A 27369-nucleotide genomic window follows, 5' to 3' on the forward strand; every position below is an offset into this window, starting at 1 on the left:
TAACCAAAATCCAGTTTTTCTTCTTGGACTGGGGGGTTGACTTTTTATCCTCTTCGAATTTAATTCTTAAACTATTTTTATTTGATTCAAATAAGGGGGTATTTGCTTATTTATGAATAATATCTTAGTTCATTTACTTAAATGATATTTGACATAAATAAGTGCCAAAACACAAGGCGGCATGCAGTGCAATAAGGCGACTGTCGCCTAGGCCAAAGGCAAACCGCCTGGACACCTAGGCGACGCCTTGACAACTATGATAGATAATATTGCTTTCAATAGAGTTCAGAAACTAAATCAGTTAAAGCTGTTATAATTTTCATTTTGATGTCCATAAAAATCTAAACCAAGTACTGCCTTCAACCATCTCCATCAATTAAAAGAAAGAAGAGACAAAAAACTAAACCCAGTCTACAAAAATACTAGTGAAAGCCACAAGTCTTAATCGAATGTCTTCAATTTCAACCATAATGGGGGCCTTTTAATTGATATCAACACAACAAAGTGACAGAAATTAAATCAATTTCACCTTAGACCTGCCCCGCCCGGGGGGGTTGTAATTATTTACGAATCTAACAGAAATAACTAATTAATCACTTAACAAGGGGAAGAGGAAAGAATGAAAGATAAATAGAGAAAAGTAACGAAAAAACAGATGATTAAAAACAAAGCACTAGCAGTGAATAAAAATAAAGACATTACCCCCAAAGCATTAATGCGACTTAATCCCACGCAATCTTCAACTTGCTTTTTCAACATTGAAACTTGCTACATCAAGTTATTTTTTTGTCTTAGATGCATCAATAGACTAAAATATCTTCCCTAATCATCCAGGACATACAACACTCTAATGTACCAAGAAATTTAAAAGTGAGAAAACACAAGAAGATCTATAACAAGATTATTCAGTGGATTTTCAACTCAAACTTGATCTTACATCAAGTTAATTTCTCCTTAGAAGCATCAATAGATTGCAGCTTTCATAAACTAGGGGGAATTTATTGAGGTTTAACAAGAATAGGTACTGAAGGGGAATAATCTTGCAGTTATATCATGTAACGACAATCTTTGACCCAGAACCGGATTGATGGGGACATCAAGGTGTACAGTCGAAAGAAGAAGAAGATTCAACCAGGTCCATCTTTATGGTTGGAGGATTAAACAAGAAAGAAGAAGGAAATAGAAGAAACAAGAAAGAAGAAGGAAAGAGAGGAGTCGAACCAGCCTTCCAGCGCGGGGTTCAACCCCCCCTTGTCCTCCCAGTTAGTAGACCTTGTGGACCCCACCAAATCTTATTTGATTCTAGTACTTTGCTTTAAATCTAGTGATATTTGATTGTCTTACATAATTAGGAAACTAGGACTTCTTTATATTGGTCTATTAGGTAGTTTTTTATTTCAAGCAATTGAGTTTCTAAATATATTTTTTATTTTTGGAAGTTTATTCTATTTAAGTGTAAGGCCATTGGCCATTGGCCATTGTTTAATTCAATGAATGTGAATTGAAAAACAGCCAAGAGCAAAGCCCCACCCCTCACGATTCTCTCTCTCTTTCAATCTCGTCCTTCTCTTCTCTCTTGTCTCGCCTCCCTCTCTTTTTCCATTCTTTTTTTTCTCTGCTGCTGTTTTATATCCCCTTAAGGCTGAACTGCTGCTGCTGTATTTTTATCCCCTTAATGTTGAAATGTTGCTGTTGATCTCCCCTTTTGATGCTCACTGCTGCCATTACATCACTGCTGCTGCTACCCTCAACTGTTGCTACTCTCGGTTGTTGTTTACTCTCTGCTAGTGCTGATCTCCTTTCAATGAATGGATTACTGCTGGTTGTACCTGCTGTCCGTGAGTTGCTGAGAGCCCCAACATCATTCACCAAGCTACATCGATAATTCTGAGGATCTCTATACAACGGGCTGGACTTGTCTTCATCAACTACAGGTAGACTGCATCTATTTATTTTGGAGGACCTTGATCTTTTCTTTTCTCCTCAGATCTGGACAGCAGCATGGTAAAACATTAAACTAAACCCTCCCCACCTCCATTAATCCCTATTATATATTGCAGCCCATTAACATTGAAACCAGCCTTTGCCCTTTGTTTATGACTATTTTTACCCGTTGTTTTAAGTCGTTTCGTCACTGTTATATCTCCAAAAACCTTGCTGATTTTCTATTTTAGTTGGCTGCTAGAGGACATTGATTGTTTACTTATCTAATTTGGGTGTCTAGATTGATTTGTGCTGAACCTAACATTCGTATGTCGTTTATTCCCTTCCCCATGCCCCCACTTGAAACTTAAGTAAGAATTTATGTGTTTTTCCATCTAGATTATTATTGCTTTTTGCTACTTTGTTTATTAGTCTCATTTTATTTTGCATGCTTAATCTTGTTTGTTGAGTTTCTTTTTGTCCTATCTACCTAAGTCCCTTGAGTTAACCCTACCTAGTTAATTAATCTTGTAGGAGACCTAGTCACCTAGGAACCCCCTACATCATCTTGGTATCAGAGGATGGTTTTGTCTAGGTTTAGGGTAATTAAGTAATGTTGTCCCTTGTTTACATGTCTTATCTTTTAAGGTCTAGTCTCTATCACCGTTTGTCCGTGGTCGAGTCTGAGCTAAGAGAGCTAGGACCTCCCAGTCAGCCGAATCTTTTGCTCAGCATATACATGATTTGCATGTAGGTATAAGGAGACAGATAGCACTGAGCAATGAGCAATACAAATCGAAGGCAGATGTGCACAGAAGGCTACAAGAGTTTCAAGAGGGTGATATGGTGATGGTAAGAATCAAGCCGCAACGTTTTGTTATGGAAAAAGCGACCAAGCTACATGCTCGCAGGAGACCTAATCACCTAGGAATCAGGGTTAGGGCATCTGCCCCTAGGTTCAGTGCCAGTTATGTTACAGCCTTGCCGTCCATCAGGGTTTTGGGCACTTGTCTCGAGGGCAGCCAACTTATCAACAAGGGCTTGGAGATGGATAGCTTGTGTTTCCTGTATGGTTTGAACGGCTTTCATGAATTCAGCCAGTTGCTCCGATTAGGTGGCGGTGCTAGGAGGGTCAGACATATCTTGGTATGCTCTACCACTACGAGTGGACATAAGGAGATGGGCAGCCAAAGGTACGATTGCCACCAAAGACTCAAGGTCTACTCAGGATCTCCAATTGAGATAAGTAGTTTGCCCTTTCAATCTTGAGGTCAGAAATCTCCCTCTCGAGTATATGCTTTTGGAGGGAATAACGTCCAATGCTATTTGGTCCCGTCAACTTAAGAAAGAAAAGGGTGTCCTCTAATCTATGGTATCGCTCTCTTATCTCAGACTCGACCACGGACAAATGGTGACGGAGACTAGACCTCGAAAGATAAGACATGTAAAAAAGGGACAGCAATACTTAATTACCCTAAACCTAGACAAAATCATCCTCTGATACCAAGATGATGTAGGGGGTTCCTAGGTGACTAGGTCTCCTACAAGATTAACTAACTAGGTAGGGTTAACTCAAGGGACTTAGGTAGATAGGACAAAAAGAAACTCAGCAAACAAGATTAAGCATGCAAAATAAAATGAGACTAATAAACAAAGTAGCAAAAAGCAATAATAATCTAGACGGAAAAACACAGAAATTCTTACTTAAGTTTCAAGTTGGGTTCATACGAATGTTAGGTTCAGCACAAATCAATCTAGACACCCAAATTAGATAAGCAAACAATCAATGTCCTCTAGCAGCCAACTAAAATAGAAAATCAGCAAGGTTTTTGGAGATATAACAGTGACGAAACGACTTAAAACAACGGGTAAAAATAGGCATAAACAAAGGGCAAAGGCTGGTTTCAATGCTAATGGACTGCAATATATAATAGGGATTAATGGAGGTGGGGAGGGTTTAGTTTAATGTTTTACCATGCTGCTGTCCAGATCTGAGGAGAAAAGAAAAGATCAAGGTCCTCCAAAATAAATAGATGCAGTCCACCTTTAGTTGATGAAGACAAGTCCAGCCGGTTGTATAGAGATCCTCAGTATTGTCGATGTAGCTTGGTGAATGATGTTGCGGCTCTCAGCAACTCACGGACAGCAAGTACAGCCAGCAGTAATCCATTCATTGAAAGGAGATCAGCACCAGCAGAGAGTAAACAGCAACCAAGAGTAGCAACAGCCGAGGGTAGCAGCAGCAGTGATGTAATTACAGCAGTATGTAACAGAAGTAGTGAGTAATCGCAGCAGCAGTGAGCATCAAAAGGGGAGATCAGCAGCAACAGTTCAACATTAAGGGGAAAAAAATACAGCAGCAGCAGATCAGCCTCAAGGGGATATAAAACAGCAGCAGAGAAAAAAAAGAATGGAAAAAGAGAGGGGGAGAAGGACGAGATTGAAAGAGAGAGAGAATCGTGAGAGGGGTGGGGGCTTTGCTCTTGGCTGTTTTTCAATTCACATTCATTGAATTAAACAATGGCCAATGGCCTTACACTTAAATAGAATAAACTTCCAAAAATAAAAAAGATATTTAGAAACTCAATTGCTTAAAACAAAAAACTACCTAATAGACCAATATAAAGAAGTCCTAGTTTCCTAATTATGTAAGACAATCAAATATCACTAAATTAAAAGCAAAGTACTAGAATCAAATAAGATTTGGTGGGGTCCGCAAGATCTACTGACAGGGAGGACAAAGAGAGGAGTCGAACCCAGGATTAAGTGTTTGATGGGAAATAAACTTACAAGGAGAATATTGCATACCCAAAATAGTGCTCACCTAATTAATTGGTAAAGGCGATTAAAATGACTTCAGAAAACTCTCTTGTTGACTATATAGAAAGCATGAACACAGCACGGCTGGAATCAAAAGAATAGGAAAAGCGATTGCGCTCGTACTGATTTAGTCTTTCATTTGCAATGAAGTAATCACATCATTCAGAATAACATCATCTACTAATATACAAGGAAGCATTGAGAACCAAATGATGGAACACACAAAAGAATAAAAAGATAAAAGCCAGTCTAGAAGATAAGTGCCACTGTGTTGCATACACAGAGGCGTTGCTATGGTTATATAAATGAAAATAACACGACCTAACAATCTACATTTTTGCATAGGAGGATGCCTCAAGAGATCTTCTAAGTAGAATTTGAAAAGTAAATGAAATATGAGAATGCTAATTCAGAAGAGATAAATGGAATAAGATCAGAATAGTTATGCGGCTTAAGTAATAATACGAAAAAAATTAAGGAAAGAAATAGTAAAGATCAAACCAAACCTGGAACCCACTTAAGTCCACTTAGCATGAACTCTTTCTCTACACTACAAATTTCTCACTCAAGAGCTATGCTTCCCACTTACCTTGCACATCTATAACAATAAAATCATCTACCTTTAACATAAATCTAAGAAATCCAAATTCATTCACTAAATAAATGATAGAGCAATTGCTATGCACCTTCCGTAGTGGCTATGGAATATTTATTTATTCTCACTAGTTTGATGTCATTTTTATTTTTCAATTATCAAAAGCCATAAAAAATCATCAAATATCTAATCATACAAGAGGCATTGACAATGGCCTGCATGTCATAGCGAGAATATCTATAACAATCTACAATCGTTCTACACATGAGAGGAGAATGAATATACCTTCGTGGTGGCACAGAAATAAGAAGGAAACTGAATGTACCCAACGCAACTAAGTAATGAGAAAGAACCACGTCATAAATATTACAAGTATATAGAATATGTACAGAAGCATTTACCTTATAAACTCCAAATATAATGAATCAGAAGGATAAGGCAGGAATGAGGAAGAAAGTATCATATGAAATCACTCACAGATGCATGAGAAAACAACCATCAGATCCTCTATTTTGCCTTCAAAAAATAGACCAAAACCTAGCTTGGATTCAAGTTCCTCCTCAACTTTGCGGATAAGCTTTGATTCTTTTTAGAATCCATAAACTCTCTACATCTACTTTCGCCATTCATTGTTGTTGTTGTTTTTTTCTTTTAAATCATACAACTTCTTTGAATAGTGGCCATATTCCAATCCGTTTTTGTTTCTGCCACTATCAGGTTGAATCGGTCAAAATAAGAAAATTGAATCTGTGCATGCATGCCAAGAAAAGAAGGGAAAAAAGAATCTTAAAACAACAAGAAAATAAAGGAGATAATCCTAGTACTAGAAAATCTTTCAATTCTAAAATTTACGGTATAAATCTCTTAACATCCTTCAGAAGATTTTTTCATTAGAATACTTATAAAGACCCTGCAGTATAGAACATTGCATTAGAATAAAAGAAAGAAAGAAGCTAAATAAATTTAAACTACTAAAAGGGAAGTAATAGTACTCCCCTTTGAAACAATACGGCATGTGAATCCAGTTGCAAGGAATTAGAAAGTGAGACAGGGGGACAGAATTTCCACCTCCCCTTTCTCCCCGACCATCTCCTTCCTCTCCATCTCCATCACTGTCTTATCGGCACGGTTTTCTTGGTTGAACGAAATTTTTTTGTCAGACAAACGAGTATTACCTTAAGGCATATAAAAAGGAAAACAGCAACATACATCACTCATTACAATTCATTGACAAGCTGCCCTAGTTTACAAAAATCACTAGTCAAAGAAATCAGCTTTGTAGGTGACATATATAACAAATTTCACGGTTTCACCTCTTGAACATGAACAAACCACTATCTTGGAGCTCCTTCTGCATTCTCATAAAAATATAAATGGGAAAATTTGGATATCAATATATGCGCAATGGCAATTTTATCACATATTAAACAACCAATTAATGAAATCCCGTTGCCTCGTTTTTCACATTTTTTCCTTTGAAGCACCCTCTATATTCTGGTTTTGGTGTATATACTAGATTTTCTATGTCCTCTAGATACTAAAAGAAATGTGGCATTTTTGAAAAATTAATAAAGGGTCAAACGACCCAATAATAATCATAATACAAAATCAAAAAAACTAATAGTATGAATATTTCCACCACTTTGGCAAATAGTGATTAAAGGGCAAACATCAAGTCTCAATCTGATACAAACACTTTCAATCCAGAACGGAGCCCGTAGGCGTTAGGTTGACATCAAACTAGAAAACTGGAGGATTTTAAAATAACTTTAAAAAAAAATGATCGAGTCGTAATTATTCATGAAACTACTACTTAAATGTTGATCTTAATTAGGTTTTTATCATTAATTTGACCACATATTGTGATGATCTTTGATTATAGGGTTTTCTCTCTCCTTGTCCTAACCATCTCCTAAAATCTCTCCCCTAGTACAACTCCAGCCCACAACTCCATTCCTTTTCACAACTCCAACTCTTCTACTTTTTCTCTCTTTGTCCTAGAATCCCACTCCCAAATTTCTCCTACCAATCTCTTTTCCTATAATTTCTTTCTTTTCTCTCTCATCTCACCCTACCCACGGTTCTCCATCTCCCACTGAACCTCTCCCTCCTACAATGTCACTCTTTTCTCACTCACTTCCCACATTCTCTCTCTCCTTGCTCGCACAACACACACCCATACCCTATCGATCTCTCTCTCCCTCTCCTTTGTCCTAATCTAAGCCATATCTATCTCTTCTTTTCCCTAATTTTTCTCAAATTCCCACGGTTGGAGTGGGAAAGAAAAAGAAAGATAAAGAGAGAAAGAGAACCATGGGAGATGTGAGAAAAAATAGGGAAAAGAATAGATAGATATGGCCTAAATTAGGCAAAAACAGGAGAGACAGATTGATAGGGATAGGGGTGTGTGTGTTGTGGTAGCAAGGAGGAGAGAGAGAACGGGGGAAGTGAGTAAGAAAAGAGATATTGTAGGAGGGAGAGGTTCGATGGGAGGTGGAGAACCGTGGTAGGGTGAGATGGGAGAGAAAAGAGAGAAATTATAGGAAAAGAGATTGGTAGGAGAAATTTGGAAGTGGGATTTTACGACAAAGGGAGAAAAGGTAGAAGTGGAGTTATGAAAGGGAATGGAGTTGTGGGCTGGAGTTGTACTAAGGAAGAGATTTTAGGAGCTGAGTAGGACAAGGAGAGAGAAAATGTGAGATAAAGCAAGAAAAGGGAAGGACGTGTGAAAGAGGTAAAGAAGGCGAAACCGTAGGATTTCCCTATCATCAATTTCCTTTTTTGTTTTATTTATTTTTTATTCTCTCCCTCTTTTGGAAATTCCAACTCTACCCTTGATCCTTTGCCCTTGCTTCTAGACTGACCCATCTCCATCCATTTAGCATCAAACCTGTCCACATCTCTTGAAAACCCTACAAACAAAGATCATCACAATATATGGTCAAATTAATCATGAAAACCTAATTAAAATCAACAATTGAGTAGTAGTTTAATGAATAATTAAGACCCGATCAAAAAATACAAAAAAATAATAATAATTATTATCCTATAAAACAAAGGAATTGCTTCTAACTAATGTATGCATGCAAAAGAAAAACAAAGAAAAGGGAGGACGAGCATACATAAAGCTAAGTAACAGAACCAACAGTTTCTCAAAACCTTCAATCTAAATATTGTTTTCTTCATGCATGCACTTGACTTTTATATTAGTAAGGCCTACATCTTGTTCTCTGGGGATCGGAGTGAGGGTTAACCATCGTTTTTATAGGAGTTGTGTTCCATCTCGCATAATCTAGGATTCTGCTCACTCAATCCCAGGGAAGAGGAACGCTGTAACAAGATAGCTCACTTGAGTCGAGTAAGCAAACAGAAGGAAAACTAAAGCTAGGGCCTCAGACTGAATCAATAGTAAACAATTTACCCACCCACATACACAGTGTCAAAGGAAAAGACTCCATCAAAACAAAGGAAGCCATTAATAGTCAATTGAGGGAGCTCACTCTTATATCACTCCCAAAGGAAAAGGAAGGGAGTTCCAAGTTCAGAATCGAGTAAAAGCAGCTGCACAAGCATCTCAAAACCGGGTTGAAGAAGCACTACCCGAGTCTTTGCCACAGCCACTGCAACGTCTAATTGAGAGCCAATAGTGTCATTTCTAGTTCCATATAAAAAATGTCATTACCAGTTCCATACAAAAAACAAATATATATACATATATATTGAAGCCCTTTAAATAGCCATAGTGTGTTCCAATTCAAGATCCTTAATCAATTAATCTAGAGCCAAAAACTTCAGGAATAGCACCAATACTAACAAGAGAAGAGGCAGATCCAGATATGGGAACAACAGTTCGAGAGCCCTACGTGTCCCTCCTATTTCATCAGTCCTCAACTTTCCCAATAGGATTCTTTCCATCATAGAATGAGATCCATAAGTGGCAGAGCTTGAGTCGGACAAAAATAGAAAGAAGATAAAGGAAAGACAAATGATAAAAAAGACAAATACAACAGCAGCATCTGGAGCATCTTAATCCCTCTCAAGATGTAAGTTGCTTCATGAAAATTTTCCTATATCAAAACAAATGGAATTCATGGATTAAGATTAGAACAACTATACGAGCAAAATAACAATATAAAAAATTAAAGGAAAGAAACATTAAAGACCAAACCCAACCTTGAACCCATCAAAGTTCACTGAGCAAGCATGCTTCTCTAGATGACCAATTCCCCCCCTAGAAAACAACGCTTCCCACTTACTTTTTGAATTATCAAAAGCCACTAAAATTATCAGATATCTAATCATATGAGAGGCATTGAACATGCCCGACATGTCAAAGAGATAAAAACTAATAACAGTTTATATTGATAATCCACATTTGAAGAGAAGGATAGGAAATGCCTCCATCATTCAAAAAATACACAAACAAAATCAATCTTCATTGGAATAGCCAAATCATAATGAAAAAAGAAGAAACAAGGTGAATATTATAAATCATTTTGACTCCTTTAGTCCTTTATAACATATCCTCGTAGCGTAATTACTTACGTAAACTATATCAGGACCAAAGGGTTTCAGCAAATTCAACCTAAGCAAATTTTTTTCTGAGATTTTCTGCTTCCATAGAGGCTTTGGACCCTATAACAACCCATTTGAGGCATCAAATACATCAACAATTTTCATGTATGCACAAAGAACTTCCCCAATCATTGAACCGTGGAGTTTATTACATTCCTAACAAGCAAAGCAAGTTTGTATCCTATGACTACTTTGGAGCAGTAAAACCTTTAAAACTTCAAGCGTCCACACCCTTTCCCAACTGAAACATTCATTCTCTCTCAGATCTGCCAAACACACTTCTTATAAAAGAAAGATGAAACCAAAAGAAGATGAAAATAACGGCCAAATATTAAGACAGTCAAGAAAATTCATGAGATTAGGTAGCACTAGTAGCACACCCATACTACGGAAAGTTAATTCATGAGCCTATGAAGCACCAGTAACACAGCCATACTACATGAAGTTAAGTTTTAGAATCAACAAACCCATTGAAATGATTGATTACTCCCAGATGACATAAGATATTTAGGTTTGGATTCACTTTAACAGGATTATATGGTTGAGCAAGGATTTTAGAGTATTTAGCCCAAGCAGCAGGAGTAAGGTTTAAGGTTTCCTACACTACACTGAGGCTGGGAATAGTAAGGGTGTTTAAATCTGTGACTTAGATTTCAGATTCAGGTTGAATTATAGTAAGTTCAAGCTAGGTTCAATGATAGGAAGCAAATCAGAACTTGAGGACATTTGAGATTTCATGCTGCGACATACGATAGCCAACAAGAGCAAAAGTACAAATAAGACTGTTTTCCATGGAGTTTAGAAACTTGATCATCTAAAGCTGTTATAATTTTCATTTTGATGCACTCATGAACATCTGAATCAGGTCCTGCCTTCAACCATCTGTATCAATTGCAATGAAGAAAAGACCAAAAACTAAACCCAGTCTGCATAAATGCTAGTGAAAACCCTCAACTATTAATCAAATGTCTTCATTTTCAACCAGAATGGGCCTTCTAATTGATATCAACTTAACAAACTGACTGAAATTCAATCAATTTCAACTTGGAACTAGAGGGGGTTTGTACATATTTACGAATCTAACGGAAATAACAAATGAATCACTTAAGATGGGGAAGAGGAAAGCATGTAAGATAAATTGAGAAAAGTCATGAAAAAACAGTTGGTTACAAACAAAGCACTTGCAGAAGAATAAGAATAAAGACAATACCCCAAAAGCATTAATGTGACTTAATCCCTCTCAATCTTCAACTAGCTTTTTCAACTTTGAAAGTTGTCTCATCAAGTTATTTTTCGCCTTAGATGCATCAATAGACTAAAACACCTTCCCTAATCATCCAGGGCATACAAAACTCCAGCTTACCAAGAAATTTAAAAGAGCACAAGATTATATATGACAAATTCAGTGAATTTTCAACTCAAAATCAATCTTACATCATACAATGCATTAAGGAATGTATGAATTAGAGGAGGAAGGGATACTGATTACAACTAAAAAAGAAAAAAAAAAAAATATATATATATATATAAGAAGGAGAAATAATCACATGCTTTAGCCAACTAATAATTACTACCAATCAAATAAGAAACTCATTCAAGAAATATGCAACTAAAATTCCATTTGGCCCACTTAATACTAAGCACCACAATTAATCGCCCACTTAAATAGAAACCAATCTTTAAAAAATAAAAATAAAACCCTTCGACTGAAGCAGCAGACTACCTTTTATTAACGAGTAGTAATTGTGTCACTTATAGTGACCTAGTTGGAAACATCTATAAACATTTGTTACAATACATGTGTTGGGTGAGGCTAGTTCCAGGAAATGGCTTTAAATAATTGCTCTGCTCACCAAGTTGGGGGGTTGAGGCACTCCATTATTTACCTTTACTCACCGACGATCAATATTAAGTAATAACTACTAGACAAACGTCTTTACACAATGTATGTGATGCTAATTCTTTCACTTGAACCCATTTGGAGTCTCAGATGACATTAGTTGCAGTTGCAAATATTCTAGTTGACAACATGGTGTCTGATTATTATGTTAATGGTGGTAATCTAATTACCCATTGCCCATTGGCTAGGATTTAAATAGCTAGCAAGAATCTAAAGTTGCAGGTCAAACAATGTCCCACATAGTGAAAAACCAGCAACTTAGGCGAGGGTGTAAGATAAATGGAGAAAAGTCACGAAACACCAGTTGGTTACAAACAAAGCACTAGCAGAAGAATAAGAATAAAGACAATACCCCCAAAACATCAATGCGACTTAACCCCTCTCAATCTTCATCTTGCTTTTTCAACTTTGAAAGTTGCTACATCAAGTTATTTTTCGCCTTAGATGCATCAATAGATTGTAGCTTTCATCAACAAGAGGGAATTTATTGTGGTTTTTTACAAGAATAGGTAGTGAAGGGGAAGAATCTTGCTGCTATATCATGCAACTGCAGACCTAGGCACAGAAGTGGATTCAGTGTTTAATGGGAAATAAACTTACAAGGAGACTATTTGCATACCAAAAAAGGTGCTCCCCTAATTAATTGGTAGGGGCAATTATTATGATCGCAGAAAACTCCCCCAGCTAAAAGTATAGAAAGCTTAAAGACGGGCATAAGTGGAATCAAAAGAAAAGGAAAAATGACTGGGTTAGTACGGGTCACCACTGATCTATATGGAAGCATTGTAACCCAAATGATGGAACACATAACAGGAGTGCCACTGTGCAGCATACACACAAGCCTTGCTATGGTTGCATAAATGAAAATAACAACACAAATCAATCTGCATTTTGGCAGAGAAGCAAGCCTAAGGAAATCTTCGAACTAGCATTTCCAAAAGTAAATGAAATATGAGAATGCCAGTTCTAAAATCAAGGAAACTGAGATCTATTGAATAAGATTAGAACGGTTATGCAGCTGAAGTAATAATATAAAAAATAAAGAAAAGAAATAGTAAAGATCAAATCAAACCTGGAACCCCTTTAAGTCCAATAAGAATGAAAGTGTCCCACTTACCATTTACATCTGTAACAGAAAAATCATCTGTCTTTAACATAAATCTAAGAATTCCAAATTCATTCATTGAATAAATGATAGAGCAATTGGCTTGCACCTTCTGTAGTAGCTATGAAATATTTATTCATTCTCACTACTTTAATGTCATTTTTATTTTCCAATTATCAAATGCAACAAAAAATTATTAGATATCGAACCAGCATTGGTAATGGCCTGCATGTTAAAGTGAGAAAATCTAATAACAATCTACACGCATTCTTCACACGATAAATGAATGAATGTACCTTTGTGATGGCAGAGAAATAAGGGGGAAACTGGGTGTACCTGGCACAACAGCATAATGAGAAAGAACCACGTCATAAATATTAAAAGTAAACTAAATATAAATCAGAGCATTTACCTTACGAACTCCAAATATAATGAATCAAAAGTGGATAAGGCGGGAATGAAGAAGAAAGTACCATATGAAACCACTGACAGTTGCAAGAGTGAAAAAGCATCCAAGCCTCTTTTTTGTCTTCAAAAAATTGATCATAGATAAGCTTTTGTTTTATTATAGAATCATAGAACTCCCTATGTCTACCTTCAACATTCATTGTTGCTTCATGTTGGATCGTATAACTTCTTTGAATAGCAGCCACATTCCAATCCGTTTTGTTTCTACCACTATCATGCTGAATCGATCAAATAAGAAAACTTAATTTGTGCTTGCATGCCAAGGAAGAACAGAAAAAAGAAACTTAAAAAGAAAAGAAAATAAATGAGATAAGCGTTGCAAAAGAAACAGCATTTTTATATTAGAAATATTCAGCAGCATGTCTCCTCAAAATCTAGAATCCTTCAATTCTAGAATTTGAAGGGTTTGCAAAGTAATTATCTGTTCTTATCAATTGTATGTGCTAGAAGTCGTTCACAGTATTAATCTCTTAACACATAGATCTTTGCATTAGAATATCTCTAAACACCCTACAGCATAGATCTTCACATTAGAATCAAAGAAAGAAAAAGAAAAAAAAAGCTAAGTAGAATTAAACTTCCGAAAGGGAAGTAATTGTACTCATCTCTTCGATGCAACACAACATGTGAATCCAGTTGGAAGGAATTGGAGAGGGGAAAAAGAGGGACTGAATTTCCGCCTCTCCATGTCCCCTTTCTCCCCTTCCATTACCTTGTTTTACACATTTTTCCATTTGAAGCACCCTTTGTAATTTGGTTTTGGTGTATACACCAGATTTTCGATGCCCTCCAAATAACTAAAACAAATGTGGCATTTTGAATAGTTAATAAAGGGTCAAACAACCCAGGTAATAATCATAATACAAAATCACAAATAGTAACAGCATGAATATTACCATTTACCACTTTGATAAATAGTGACTGGAAGGCAAACCTTAAGTCTCAATCTGATACCCAACACTTTCAACCCATAACGGAGCCTACTTTAGGTTGATATCAAAGTAAAAAAACTGAATGACTTTAAAATAACTATAAAAAAAAAATCTAACGGAACTAAGGAATTGCTGCTAACTAATGTATGCATGCAAAAACAAAACAAAGAATGGGGGGGATGAGCATACATAAAGAAATGGCACAGAACCAGCAGTTTCTCAAAACCTTCAATCCAAATCCTGGTGCCTTCATCCATGCAATTGCCTCTCTATTAGTAAGGCCTACATCTCGTTCTCTGGGATCAAAGCGACGGTTACTTGTAGTTCTTATAGGAGCTGAGTTACAATTAAATAAATTGATAGAAAAGATTTTTGTTCTGAAGTTAAATGAAGAGCCACATCTTGCATAATCTAGGCTTCCACTCACTTGATCCCAAGGAAGAGTCACACTCGTAACTAGATAGCGCACTCGAGCCAAACAAGTGAACAGAAGGGAAGGTAAAGCTAGGGCCTAAGACTGAATCAATAGTAAACACGTTACCAAACCACATACAAAAGGTCAAAGAAACAGTCTCCATCAAAACAAAGGAAGCCACTTATAGTCAATTGAAAGAGCTCACGCACATATCACTCCCAAGGGAAAAGGAAGGGAGTTCAAGTTCAAAATTGAGAAAATTCATCTGAACAAATGTATAAGAATCTGGCTGAAGAGGCACTACCTGAATCTTTTCCCACCCACTGCAAATTCCAATTAAGAGCCAATAGTATCATTTCCAGTTCCATATAAAAAAAAAATAGTGAAGTCCTTCACTTACCCTCTGTTTGTTCCAATTCAAAATCCTAATTCAATTGATCTACAACAGGAAACTTCAGGGATAGCACCAGTACAAACAATGGGTAGAGGCAGATCCGAAAATGGCCGTTCGGGAGCCCTACGCGTCCCTCCCATTTCGGTCAGTTCTCAACTTTCCCAAAAGGTTCCCTTCCATTACAGAATAGGATCCCTAAGTGGCAAAGCTTGAGACAGACAAAAATGGCAAGAAGTTAGAGAAAAGAATAATATAATGAGAAAGACAAATACAAAAGCTGCATCCGGTGCATCTTCATCCCTCTTAAGCTGTAAGTTGCTTCATTAAACTTCTCTATCAAAGCAAATGGTATCCATGGAATAAGATTTGAAAAACAATATGGCAAAAATAATAATATAAAAAAATTAAAGGGAAGGAACACTAAGAAAGCACACTTCCTTTAGGCAATTCCTCCCTAAAAAACAATGCTTCCCACTTACTTTTTGAATTTGTAACAGTAAAATCACATTTCTTTTGTCAATTATCAAAATCCACTAAAAAACATCAGATATCTAATCATATGAGAGGCATTAACCATGGCTTGAATGTCAAAGAGAAAATAACTAATAATAGTTTATTAGGAGAGGCATTGACATCAGTTACCTCATTTCTCAACACATTTGGTAGACAGGCACATACCATACAGGCACCTGTTAGATTGAAAATAAAAACCATATAATGTTGAGATTAGAAAGAACAGGTGAAAATCAACAAACAAAGTAAATAGAAATCAATGTAGGATGCAATTCTTACAATTAAAAATAGTTTATTGCACATATCAGGAGGGGAAAAAATAGTGCTACTAATGTGATCAAACTCACATCTTTAGAGGAAACAACAAAATCAACAATAATCTCCAAAGTAAATGGTCATTAGGATAGGAATGCAACAAAAATTGCAATTATTACAACTGAAATAAAAGCAGAAAAATAAGTAAAACTTACAACTAAAGCCATGTTACTGAATATGGGTAGCGCATGCATCAAACAAGTCCAGATTACAAGCCAGCAAATACAAAGATGCATAAAATGTTCAAGCAATCAGTCTTCATCCTTCTTTTTATATAAGGGGAGGAGGAGTGGAGGGCAGGGGTTGAATATCTTCTTTCTCACTCATATTTAACAGAACACAGATGAAATGAGAAAAAAAATTGTAAACCATTATTCCATCAATCCACCAGTCACTTCTTAATCTCAATTTTGTATGAACGAGTCTCCATTGAATCTGCATTTTTGCATAGAAGCAGGCCTAAGGAGATCTTTGATCTAGCATTTCCAAAAGTAAATGAAATACGAGAACGCCAATTCAAAAACAAAGGAAACTGAGATCCATTGAAAAAAATTAGAACGGTTATGCGGCTGAAGTAATAATATGAAAGAATAAATGAAATAAATAGTATGAATCAAACCAAACCTGGAACGCCTTTAAGTCCAAAAAGAATGAACACGTCCCACACAATTTATAACTGTAACAGAAAAATCATTTGTCCTTAACAAAAATCTAAGAATTCCAAATTCATTCACTGAATAAATGATAGAGCAATTGGCATGCACCTTCCGTAGTAACTATGAAATATTTATTCATTCTCACTTGTTTGATGTCATTTTTATTTTCCAATTATCAAATGCCACAAAAAATATCAAATATCAAACCATATAAGAAGCATTAGCAATTGGCCTACATGTCAAAGCGAGAAAATCTAATAACAATCTACACATAATCTTTTACACGATAAGGGAATGAATGTACCTTCGTGACGTCATAGAAATAAGCGGATACTAGTTGTACCTAGCACAGCTGGGTAATGAGAAAGAACCAAGTCATAAATATTAAAAGTAAACTGAATATAAATAAGAGCATTTACCTTACGAACTCCAAATAAAATGAATCAGAAGAGGATAAGGGGAGAATGAAGAAGCAAATAACATATGAAACCACTCACAGTTGCAAGAGTGAACAACCATCCAAGCTTCTTTTTTGCCATCAGAAATAGATCAAAACCTAGCTTGGATTCAACTTGCTCCTCAGCTTTGCGAAGAAGCTTTTGTTTTATTCTAGAATCATTAAACTCTCTATGTCTACCTTCGCCATTCATTATTGCTTTCTGTTGGATCATATAACTTCTCCGAATAGTGGCCAAATTCCAATCCATTTCATTTCTGCCAGTATTGTGTTGAATCACTCACAAAAAAGAGCCTAATATATGTTGGCATGACAAAAAAGAAGGGAAAAAAGAACCACTAAAAGAAAAGAAAATAAATAAGATAAGCTTGGTAAAAGAAACAGCATCTTTATGTTAGACATATTCAGTTGCGTGTCTCCTCTAAATCTAGAATCCTTCAATTCAAAATTTGAAGAATTTGCAAAGCAATTATTTGTTCTTTTCAGTTGCATATGTTAGAAATCGTTCACAGTATTGAACACTTAACACCCTTCAATATAGATCTTTGCATTAGAATACCTCTAAACACCCTGTTGCATGTGCTAGAAATCGTTCACAGTATTGAACACTTAACACCCTTCAATATAGATCTTTGCATAAGAATACCTCTAAACACCCTGCAACATGAATCTTTGCATTAGAATCAAAGAAAGAAAAAAAGAAGCTAAATAGAATTAAACTTCTGAAAGGGAAGCAATGGTACTCATCTCTTCGATGCAATGCGACATGTGAAACCAATTAGAAGGAATTAGAGAATGGAAACATAGGGGCAAAAATTCCACCTCTCCACCTCCCCTTTCTCCCCCTTGCCATCTCCTTCTTCTCCATTTTATTTGTACGGTTTTTTCAGTTATATGAAATTTTCCTGTCAAGCAAACGAGTTTTATCTTCAGGCATACAAAAAAGGATAACAGCAACATAAGTCACTCATTAAATTTCCTTTACAAGCTGCTCTACCTTCCAATAATGGCCAATCAAAGAAATCAACGTAATATGTGACATATGTATCAGCTTTCACCTCTTCCATGTGAACCAACCATTATCTCAGGAGCTCTTCCTACAAGCTTATAAAATTATAAAAGAGTAAAATTTGATAGAAAAAATATGCAAAAAAGCACATTGAACACATATCAAACAACTAATTAATGAAATCCAATTACCTTGTTTTTCACATTTTTCCCTTTGAAGCACCTTTTGTAATTTGGTTTTCATGTATACACCTGATTTTCTCTGTCCTCCTCCAGATACTAAAACAAATGCGGCATTCTTGAATAGCAAATAAAGGATCAAAACAACCCAAATAATAATCATATTACAAAATCGCAAAAACTAACAGTATGAATATTTCTATCTACCACTTTGATAAATAGCGACTGGAGGTCAAACCTCAAGTCTCAATCTGATACCCAACACTTTCAACATAGAGCAGAGCCTCCAGGCATGATTTTAAAATAAATATAAAAAAAATAGCAAAAAAAATAAATCTAATGAAACTATGGACTTGCTTCTAACTAATGTATGCATGCAAAAGGAAAACAAAGAATGGGGGGGGGGGGGGGGGGGGGGACAAGCACACATAAAGAAAAGGCACAGAACCAACAGCTGTTTAAAACCTTCATTCCAAATACTTATGTCTCATCCGTGCAATTGCATTTATATCAGTAAGGCCTACATCTGCTTCTCTGGGATCGAGAGAGGGTTACCTGTAGTTCTTATAAGAGCTGAGTTCCATTCAAATAAATTGATAGAAATAATTTTCGTTCTAAAGTTAAATGAAGAGCCACATCTTGCATAATCAAGGCTTCCACTCACTCAATCCCAAGGAAGAGTCACACCCATAAAAAGATAGCACACTCGAGCCGAGCAAGGGAACAGAAGGAAAGCTAAAGCTAGGACAAAGAAAAAGACTCCATTAAAGAAAAAGTCTCCATCAAAACAAAGGAAGCCAATTTTAGTCAATTGAGAGAGCTCACTCACATGTGACTTCCAAAGGAAAAGGAAGGGAGTTCAAGTTCAGAATTGAGAAAATTCAGCTGAAATAGCAAATATTACAACTGAAATAAAAGCAACAAAATAAGTAAACTTACAACTGAAGTCACGTCACTGAATATGGGTAGTGCATGCATCAAACAGGTCCAGGTCATATGCTAGCTAGTATCAAGCTGCATAAAATGTTCAAGCAATCAATCTCCTTCTTATTTAGGGGGTGGGGTGTGGAGGGAGGGGGTTGAATATCTCCTTTCTCACTTATATTTAAGAGAACACAGATGAAATGAGACAGAGAAAAATGTAAACCATTATTCCATCAAACCACCAGTCACTTCTTAATCTCAATTTGTGTAAACGAGTCTTCACTGAATCATACTAAAAAAGAGATGACAACAACCACCCATAAAAATAGTCTCCTTTCATTCATTTTGAAGAAATAAGACTTGATAAGAAACAAACCCACAAAAAAAATATCCCTCAGTTTCTTACCATTCATCTTTTGAGAAAATAAATTCAAGAAGAAATAACCACAACAAGAAATTTATATCCACCATTTCATTTTCATCCCAATAAAATGGATTTTGACAATAGAAAAAAATAAATAAACATTGCAAGTTCCATGCCTTAAATCTTATCTTCACCAATCATTTAAAACCTCCATGATGACACCTTAGCCTGAATGTAAATTGTAAGAAAATCAGACTAAACAAGTTAAGAGATTAGGCCTCCTCAGCATTTTGTGTGTGTGTGTGTGTGTTGGGGGGGGGGGGGGGGGGGGGGGGGGGGGGGGGTAGGGTTCAATAGCTACCATCAGACAAGAAAGACCCCAATAACAGTAGGGATGACTAACGATATTTGCTAACACACTCCATAAGGTCAATCAAGAGGATTACTATAGTACCTTTGGTATTATATTGCCACCATCAAAAGGAGAGAGAGAGAGAGAGAGAGAGAGTAAAAAAAAAACTGGTTTGGTCCCTTTATTGGTCATAGCCCTTTAGGCTCTCCATCTACCTTTTAGAAGTGAAGCAAGGAAAGTAAAATGGGTACCAACTCTACGCCACACCGAAAAATAAGTACAGATTTTGCTGAAACTTCTAAGCTTCTAAGGTTACATACTTCCCACCAACTCCCACCTTCTACTTCTCAATCTCCTCTTGTTTTTTCCTCTCAGCAAGTTCCTTCCCCAAGTCGCCTACAAACTTGTGAGTTGCATGTTCCACACTACCTTAAACAAAGTCGCAAATTTCAACAAGTCATTGCTCCCCAACACTCACCTTGATACAGTTCTCAACCATATACTTCAACCTCATCCACAATGGAAACCAAGATTCTTAAGCACTTGCATCACCATTACATTAGAGTTGGGCTTCTCTTGTTTGATTTGGGATTCTCCCCCAAGAGTTTCAATTGTTTCAGTCTAACTACCAAATGGTACAATAGACATGCAACACAAAATTCCAAGCTAACTCAAAGCCCAAGAAGAAGTAAAGCAGTGAGGGGTAAAAGTGGGGAATCCAATTAAATGCCAACCTCAGTTCTCCTAGGTACATATAAAAGGGCAGACATTAATGTTGTTTGGATACTTGGATTGATTTTGTACAAGGATGGAGGTTTATTGCCGTCTGTATAGGGGGTCTAAATGTTGGAGGCTCCATCTGGGCAATAGCATCCTTTTATAAGCTGCTTTTCCCCTCTTCAAATCAATATACTTTAGAATAATAATAATAATAAACTGACTCCAAATGAAAATATGGAATCACATATTTCCAAAGGTATCAATTTATTTTTAATTCTTCCAACAAAATAATACAATAAAAACAAAATAGCCAAATACCTTGATAGTGGAGAGAGATGCACACTGTAGAGTATCCAAACTTGCTTGGAGAAGCAGCTCAGAAGAGAGTTCCTGCAGGGTCAGCTCCAATTATGGAATTACAGCATTTCAATTTATACAACAAAATTTTAGAATCATAGCTTTTCGAATTAAATTTCAAAATCCCTCTAGACTGAAATGCCTGATAATGCTAGTAGGCATCCATTGCAAGTCCTTTAAGCCCACAAATTGAAGGCAAGTAGGTCAATCAATGTGCTCCAAGTAACAATTGACCAAATCGCTAACATTCATTTGTAATATTTTTAAGGCAATAACCTGTTTAGAAAATCCATGGGGATATTTATCCTACCTAATAAAACAGAAAAGAAAAGACTTCCTACCTAATAAAACAGAAAAGAAAAGACTCTAGAGTAGAATCTCCTGTCATAACAAACAGGACGATCGAACTCTAAATCATGGGAATTGATTTCCAGGTCCCAGGGATTGAACTTCCATAATGAGATAATAGAAGTACTACTTTTTTTTTGGGGGGGGGGGGGGGGGGGGGTGGAGATCAATTTCCATTTCTGTTCCAGTAGACTATGGGCCTACCTCTTTGGGCATGTACTGATGCAAAAGAAACCAAGTGCAAAGGTGTTACAACCCTAAACCTTGCGCTACTTTAGAAGCCTGTTACTAAACTACATAAGAAGCTCTGTTCTAGTTTTTATTTCAGTTTGAGTTATTCTTGTTTCTACTTTGTTTCAGAAGTTAAGTTGAATCTGATCCTAGAAGCTCTAGAAGCTGTTATACGAGTTTCTATTTTCAGATTTCTCAATCTACAAGTTTATTTGCAAATTAGAAATTATATTTTCTTTCACAAATTAATGGTGGACCTTTTACCATAAAAAGGAGACGTGTTGCTCACAAGCACAGTTTTCACTGAATAAAATGTTCTGCTGATGCTTTCAGTCTTAAAAATGTGGAATCACTGGGAGATATTGACATGGATTCATCAAGGTTTCAAATGAGGATTCCCTGATTGTCATAGGTGGATTACTGCGAACATCTCTTCGACTTCTTATTCCCCTTATTCTGGTTCAGATCAGTTTCAGTTCAAAATTATACCCTACGCATTCATTGTTTTCCTGTCCAGCTTCAGCTAGTGGGTTTTGGTCACCTCTCTTTATTCTATTTCCCATATCTATTCTCTTTTGATTCCTATTGTTAAGACTCACTATCATAACTGTGATTATCACTATTTAGCTGCCTCACTTGTTTCTGTTAGATACCCTAGCTAGCCATCACACCCCTTAATAGTTAAGAGAAATCACCCATATAAACCCCTTAGGACTCAATGAAAGGGCAAAGACCTGAGTTTCAGTCTAACTGATCAGTGGTTTGGAAGTTATAAGTTCTCTCTATTAGCCCCAATTCTGCCTAATTTCAAATCTATTAATTTTCTTTATTTCTGTCCCTTTTTTTCTCATTACTTATTTTGTCCTTTTACTTGATCAGACCATGATCACAATGTTTTTTGAACTATCAAACCTAATCTGTAATTCTGAGCTCTATGTAATTATGCTTTGTGTCCCAAACAAGAGTTAGGGTCTCTTATATTGAACCACATATTCTCCTTGGAGCTGTACCAATAAGGTGCTATTTAAACTCCTCAAAAAAAAATCATTTTATGGATATTTATAACCAAGGCCTTGTCGAGTTGAGCTCATCTGTTGAGTTGTATTTTATACTTACAAGAAACTAAAGAATATATGTATGATATGATATATATATACAAGAGATAAACATCTTCACAGACATCATCGATTTTCTTTCCCTATTACAAGTCGACAAAAAAATAACACTGATTTTCTCCCAACATTTGTTTATCAATTCTCCCCAAAAAAAATTTAATGTAAAATACCTGCAAGAAAAAAATTACTGGTAAATAAATCACAGGTAAGAAAGAGACAATAGAAGAGGAAGTGTGCATGAATACAAAGAAAAGGCCAAAACAAAGTCAACAAGTGACTTGTCAAAAGCATTCTCTCGGATGTGTGAGGAATGTTGTTGGGCTATCAGGGTCCCAATACCCCTAGGAATCAATACCTAGTCAAGAAATGGGGTGTTCAACCCGTTTGGTCTTCAAGATAATTTGTTGGGGGGTGTTGTTCATTTCATGTGTCTGTTAAAACTGGTCAGATATAATTTTAACAGACACATGAAGTATCCTCCTGCCTCAAGGATAAGAAAGAAACCCCAATGGTAAGATAAAAGGTACAGTCATACATATACAAACACTTCCATTTATTTCCACAATGGTTCTTTTATTTTATTTATTATTATTAGAAAGGATCACTTTAAATCCTACAGCTAATCAAGTACAAAATACAACTTTCAAATTTCGCAAAAATCCTCAACATAAAAAACCATGCAAGCTACTCAATGTGAGTGCTAACTAATAATTGAGTAAATCATATGAAGCACAATAAAGTTCCTTTCACTGACCGGAAACTTGCAGCCTCTGCTCGTTGGATGTCAATTCGAAGGGTTTTTGGAGAAAGCAACTTTGGCAGTCGCCCTTTGCTTGTGGATATCTCTGAAGCTAAACATTGAATGAGCAGTGTTACAAGGAACGGCCATCTTTTGGCTGTACACAATCAATTGATTGGAGAAAATAAACAGAAGATTAACAACTATTGGTTTTTATAAGTCCAAAGTGAATATCTGCCAAAATAAAAGCATATCTGAGCATAATGGTTGCGCTCAGTGAGGAATCTGTAACTACTTGCTTATGGTTTCAAAGCAAATACCCTGACCAACCATTTTATCAGATATTTCTATCTTACGTGGAACTTGTTTATTTATTTGCAAACCATCATTTAGGAAATAGATTTTTCTTCTTACCTAATAATGGTTGCGCTCACAGAAATAGCAGAACATGGAGGAACTACAGTAGCAAGATTCGGTTAGTGCCACCACGTATTACCAAAAATGATTTACAGTGATACAGTAGTTTGACTTTCCGACAGATGGATAGAGAAAACACGTCAATTTAAAAGGAATACATATCTAAGAAGGAGTCATGGTCACCAGAGCTCATGTGGATAACTAGAAGCTAAAGTGTAATAAGGGCACAAGGAATTAATCAAAGACAAAAGATGAAATGAGGAGGAAAAAGAAAAACGAAACCTCACCTCTGCCCTTAGGAGTGATTACATTTACAAGGTCATCCAAGTAACATTACTCCTTCCTTTCTTCCTAGAAAAGGCTCTGGTGGAAAACAAATCGAAGAATTAAGATTATTTTCAGATATCAGAGAAGACACCACACAGACCAAAACAAGTCCGTACAATGGGGTCTGAAAATGGGAGGGGGAAAAAAAACCATATTGTTACAAATGGAAACACGTACAAAAATACAAAAGGTGCACAATTGATGTCAGGTGAAAGAAATGTCAACACAGCCAATAAATTTACTCATGAAATTTAAGACAAGTTTTTGGAATTTGAAATTAGGAATGAAGCATTTGTCCAAGAACAATTAACCAATAAAACAGATTATAAAATAAAATCATATAGCTCCGCACAATGGTGAAAGAGTCATATGCTGAAAGTCAAAAACAAATATTGGTAAAAAAAAATTAGGTCAATTGAAAGAACGATTATATACACTATTATGTGATAAGGAAAACAATTTTGCTTGCATGGTATGGCAAATATTGCAAAAAATACATACGTTGTTCACCACTTCACTAACATAGTTGGGACAGGCAAAATAGTTTCTTAATCTGACCGTAGACCAGAAATACTATTAATTATTCAATTTTTTGTTTATTGATAACCCGATGCGGATAATATGGGGTGGGACAAAATCCAGGTTAACATGCAGTACATAATCTGATCTCTTGGCAACCACTGGTTGTTGATCCATACCAAAACATCCAGTCCTGTTAACAGACAACGATCTGGTACTGAAACCCACTTCTGATCATAGAAACATTGGTTCAGTACCTGTGCAACAGCCCATTGTTCAAGCAAAATAACAATGCAAACCTGCTATGTGAATCCTATGGTTATCAGCCATAGAATTCTGCAAGACATCCCTACAAAGCTTCTCAAATGAAGCTAGAGATCATAGCGGTTTTTACTTTAGAATCTCACTGTAAGCTTGCATTATGCTCCGATTTGCAGTGTTCTGGCTTAGAATCTTGTTTTAATCAAACGATCTTTCCCCCTCCGACCAATTATTCAACACCTTTATTCCTTCCTAAGGAAATTTTGAAACAAACGTAAGACAAGAAAGAATGAAGACATAACAAAAAAATCATAAGCGCCAATAAATAAAGCATTAACATACTTCCCAGAGATTTGGCCTCATCTGATGATGAAAGCATCGAAACGATTTCTTGAATATCTCTTGAGGTCGGCATTTTATCTTCCACTTGGACTTCAGTTCTTGAATTTCTAGAAGTAAGTGATTCGGCCAAAAAGAGATTTAACCTACTTTTGTTAGTACATTGGTTTACTACTCTCGAGTGGTCTTTCAACAGAAGGAGGTAGCGGGAAGAAACTCAACCGACTGACGATGTAGACCTGGAAACCAAGAACATTTAGGGTTTCATTATACAAAGTATGACAACAGAGAAAAAGAAGACCTGACAGAAAAATTTGTAAACGCCATTGAATAGATCAAGAACACACTTCAAAGTATGCCAAAAAAAGAAAAAGAAGACCAGACAGAATACATATCTGCGGGAAGAAACTCAACCGACCGAAGATGTAGACCTGGAAACCAAAAACACTAAGGGTTTTATTATACAAAAAGTATGACAAAAGAGAGAGAAGACCAGAAAGAAAAACTTGAAACCGCCATTGAATAGATCAAGAACACACTTCAAAGTATGACAAAAAAGAAAGAGAAGACCAGACAGAACACATATCTGCAACTCTTTTGAGCCATTTCGCAACAGAAGTGTCGGGAAGAGAGTGAAGTGACGAGATGATGATGGAGACCTGCCGAAAGTCAAGAACAAATATTGGTAAAAAAAATTATTTCAATTGAAAGAACGATTATATATGTTATCATGTGATAAGGAACACGATTTTGCTTGCATGAGATGGAAAATATTGCAAAAAATACATTCATTGTTCACAACTTCACCAACATAGTTGGGACAGGCAAAGTAGTTTCTTAGTCTGACCGTAGACCAGAAACACTATTAATTATTCAATTTTTTGTTTATTGATAACCGGATGCGGATAATATTGGGTGGGACAAAATCCAGGTTAACATGCAGTACATAATCTGATCTCCTGGCAACCTCTGGTTGTTGATCCATACTGAAACATCCAGTCCTGTTAGCAGCCCATTGTTCAAGCAGCCCATTGTTCAAGCAGTGCTTCATTCATCAATATCAATCTCTCCATCCCACGTTTGGGTTTCAAAAATAACAATGCAAACCTGCTATGTGAAACCTATTGTTATCAGCCATAGAATTCTGCAAGACAAGCTTCTCAAATGAAGCTAGAGATCATAGCGGTTTTTACTTTAGAATCGCTCTGTAAGCTTGCATTATGCTCAGATTTGCAGTGTTCTGGCTTAAAATCTTGATTTAGTCAAACGATCTCTCCCCTTCCAACCAATTATTCAACACCTTTATGGAAGAAATTTTGAAACAAGCGGAAAACAAGAAAAAACAAAGACACAACAGAAAAATCATAAGCGCCAATAAATAAAGCATTAACATACTTCCCAGAGATTTGGCCTTATCTGATGAGAGCATTGAAACGATTTCTTGAATATCTCTTGAGATCGCCACGTTATCTTGCACTTGGACTTCACTTCTTGAATTTCTAAAAGTGTGTGATTCGGCCAAAAAAAGATTTAACCTACTTTTGTTAGTACAATGGTTTACTACTGCCGAGTGGTCGGGTGGTCTTGCAACAGAGCGGGAAGAAACTCCACCGACGGACGATGTAGACCTAGAAACCAATAACACTTAGGGTTTTATTATACAAAAAGTATGACAGAAGAGAAAGAGAAGACCAGGCAGAAAATTTTGTGAACGCCATTGAATAGATCAAGAACACACTTCAAAGAATGACAGAAGAGAAAGAGAAGACCAGACAGAAAAATTTGTGAACGCCATTGAATATATCAAGAACACACTTCAAAGAATGACAAAAGAGAGAGAAGACCAGACAGCACATATCTGCAACTCTTTTGGGCGATTTCTCAACAGAAGTGTCGGGAAGAGAGTGAAGTGACGAGGTGATGATGGAGACCTGCAATGGTAAGTAACCATAAAAGAAAAGGACCTGCAAGGTTAGATGTCTTTTCGCCGCCTAAGTGCCTAACCGCAGTGGCTCGGAATTCGGGAGAGCAAATTACTTTCTTTTCTTGGTAATTCTTGGTAAGCGGGAGATCAAATTTCAAAATAGTGAAAGAAGAACC

The 27369-nt window shown here is 36.3% G+C and overlaps 2 long non-coding RNA genes across 2 annotated transcripts; one reads left to right on the forward strand and one right to left on the reverse strand.

The window, feature by feature from the left end:
- Positions 1–3233: 3233 nt before the first annotated feature.
- Positions 3234–11036, forward strand: LOC122078989. Its single transcript, XR_006140246.1, has 3 exons — positions 3234–3643; positions 8059–8061; positions 11023–11036. It is a non-coding gene; the product is annotated as an uncharacterized LOC122078989 (long non-coding RNA).
- On the reverse strand, positions 9005–27369 carry LOC122078988. Its single transcript, XR_006140245.1, has 18 exons — positions 25617–27369; positions 25273–25508; positions 24111–24186; positions 23422–23518; positions 20935–21006; positions 19196–19270; positions 18269–18355; positions 18066–18165; positions 17628–17973; positions 17109–17325; positions 16916–16963; positions 16580–16631; positions 15770–15816; positions 13392–13604; positions 13215–13254; positions 12886–12939; positions 9512–9569; positions 9005–9405 (listed from the first exon to the last, which is right to left on the reverse strand). It is a non-coding gene; the product is annotated as an uncharacterized LOC122078988 (long non-coding RNA).

This window comes from Macadamia integrifolia, chromosome 5 (assembly GCF_013358625.1).
Source record: "Macadamia integrifolia cultivar HAES 741 chromosome 5, SCU_Mint_v3, whole genome shotgun sequence".
Lineage (NCBI taxonomy): Eukaryota > Viridiplantae > Streptophyta > Magnoliopsida > Proteales > Proteaceae > Macadamia > Macadamia integrifolia.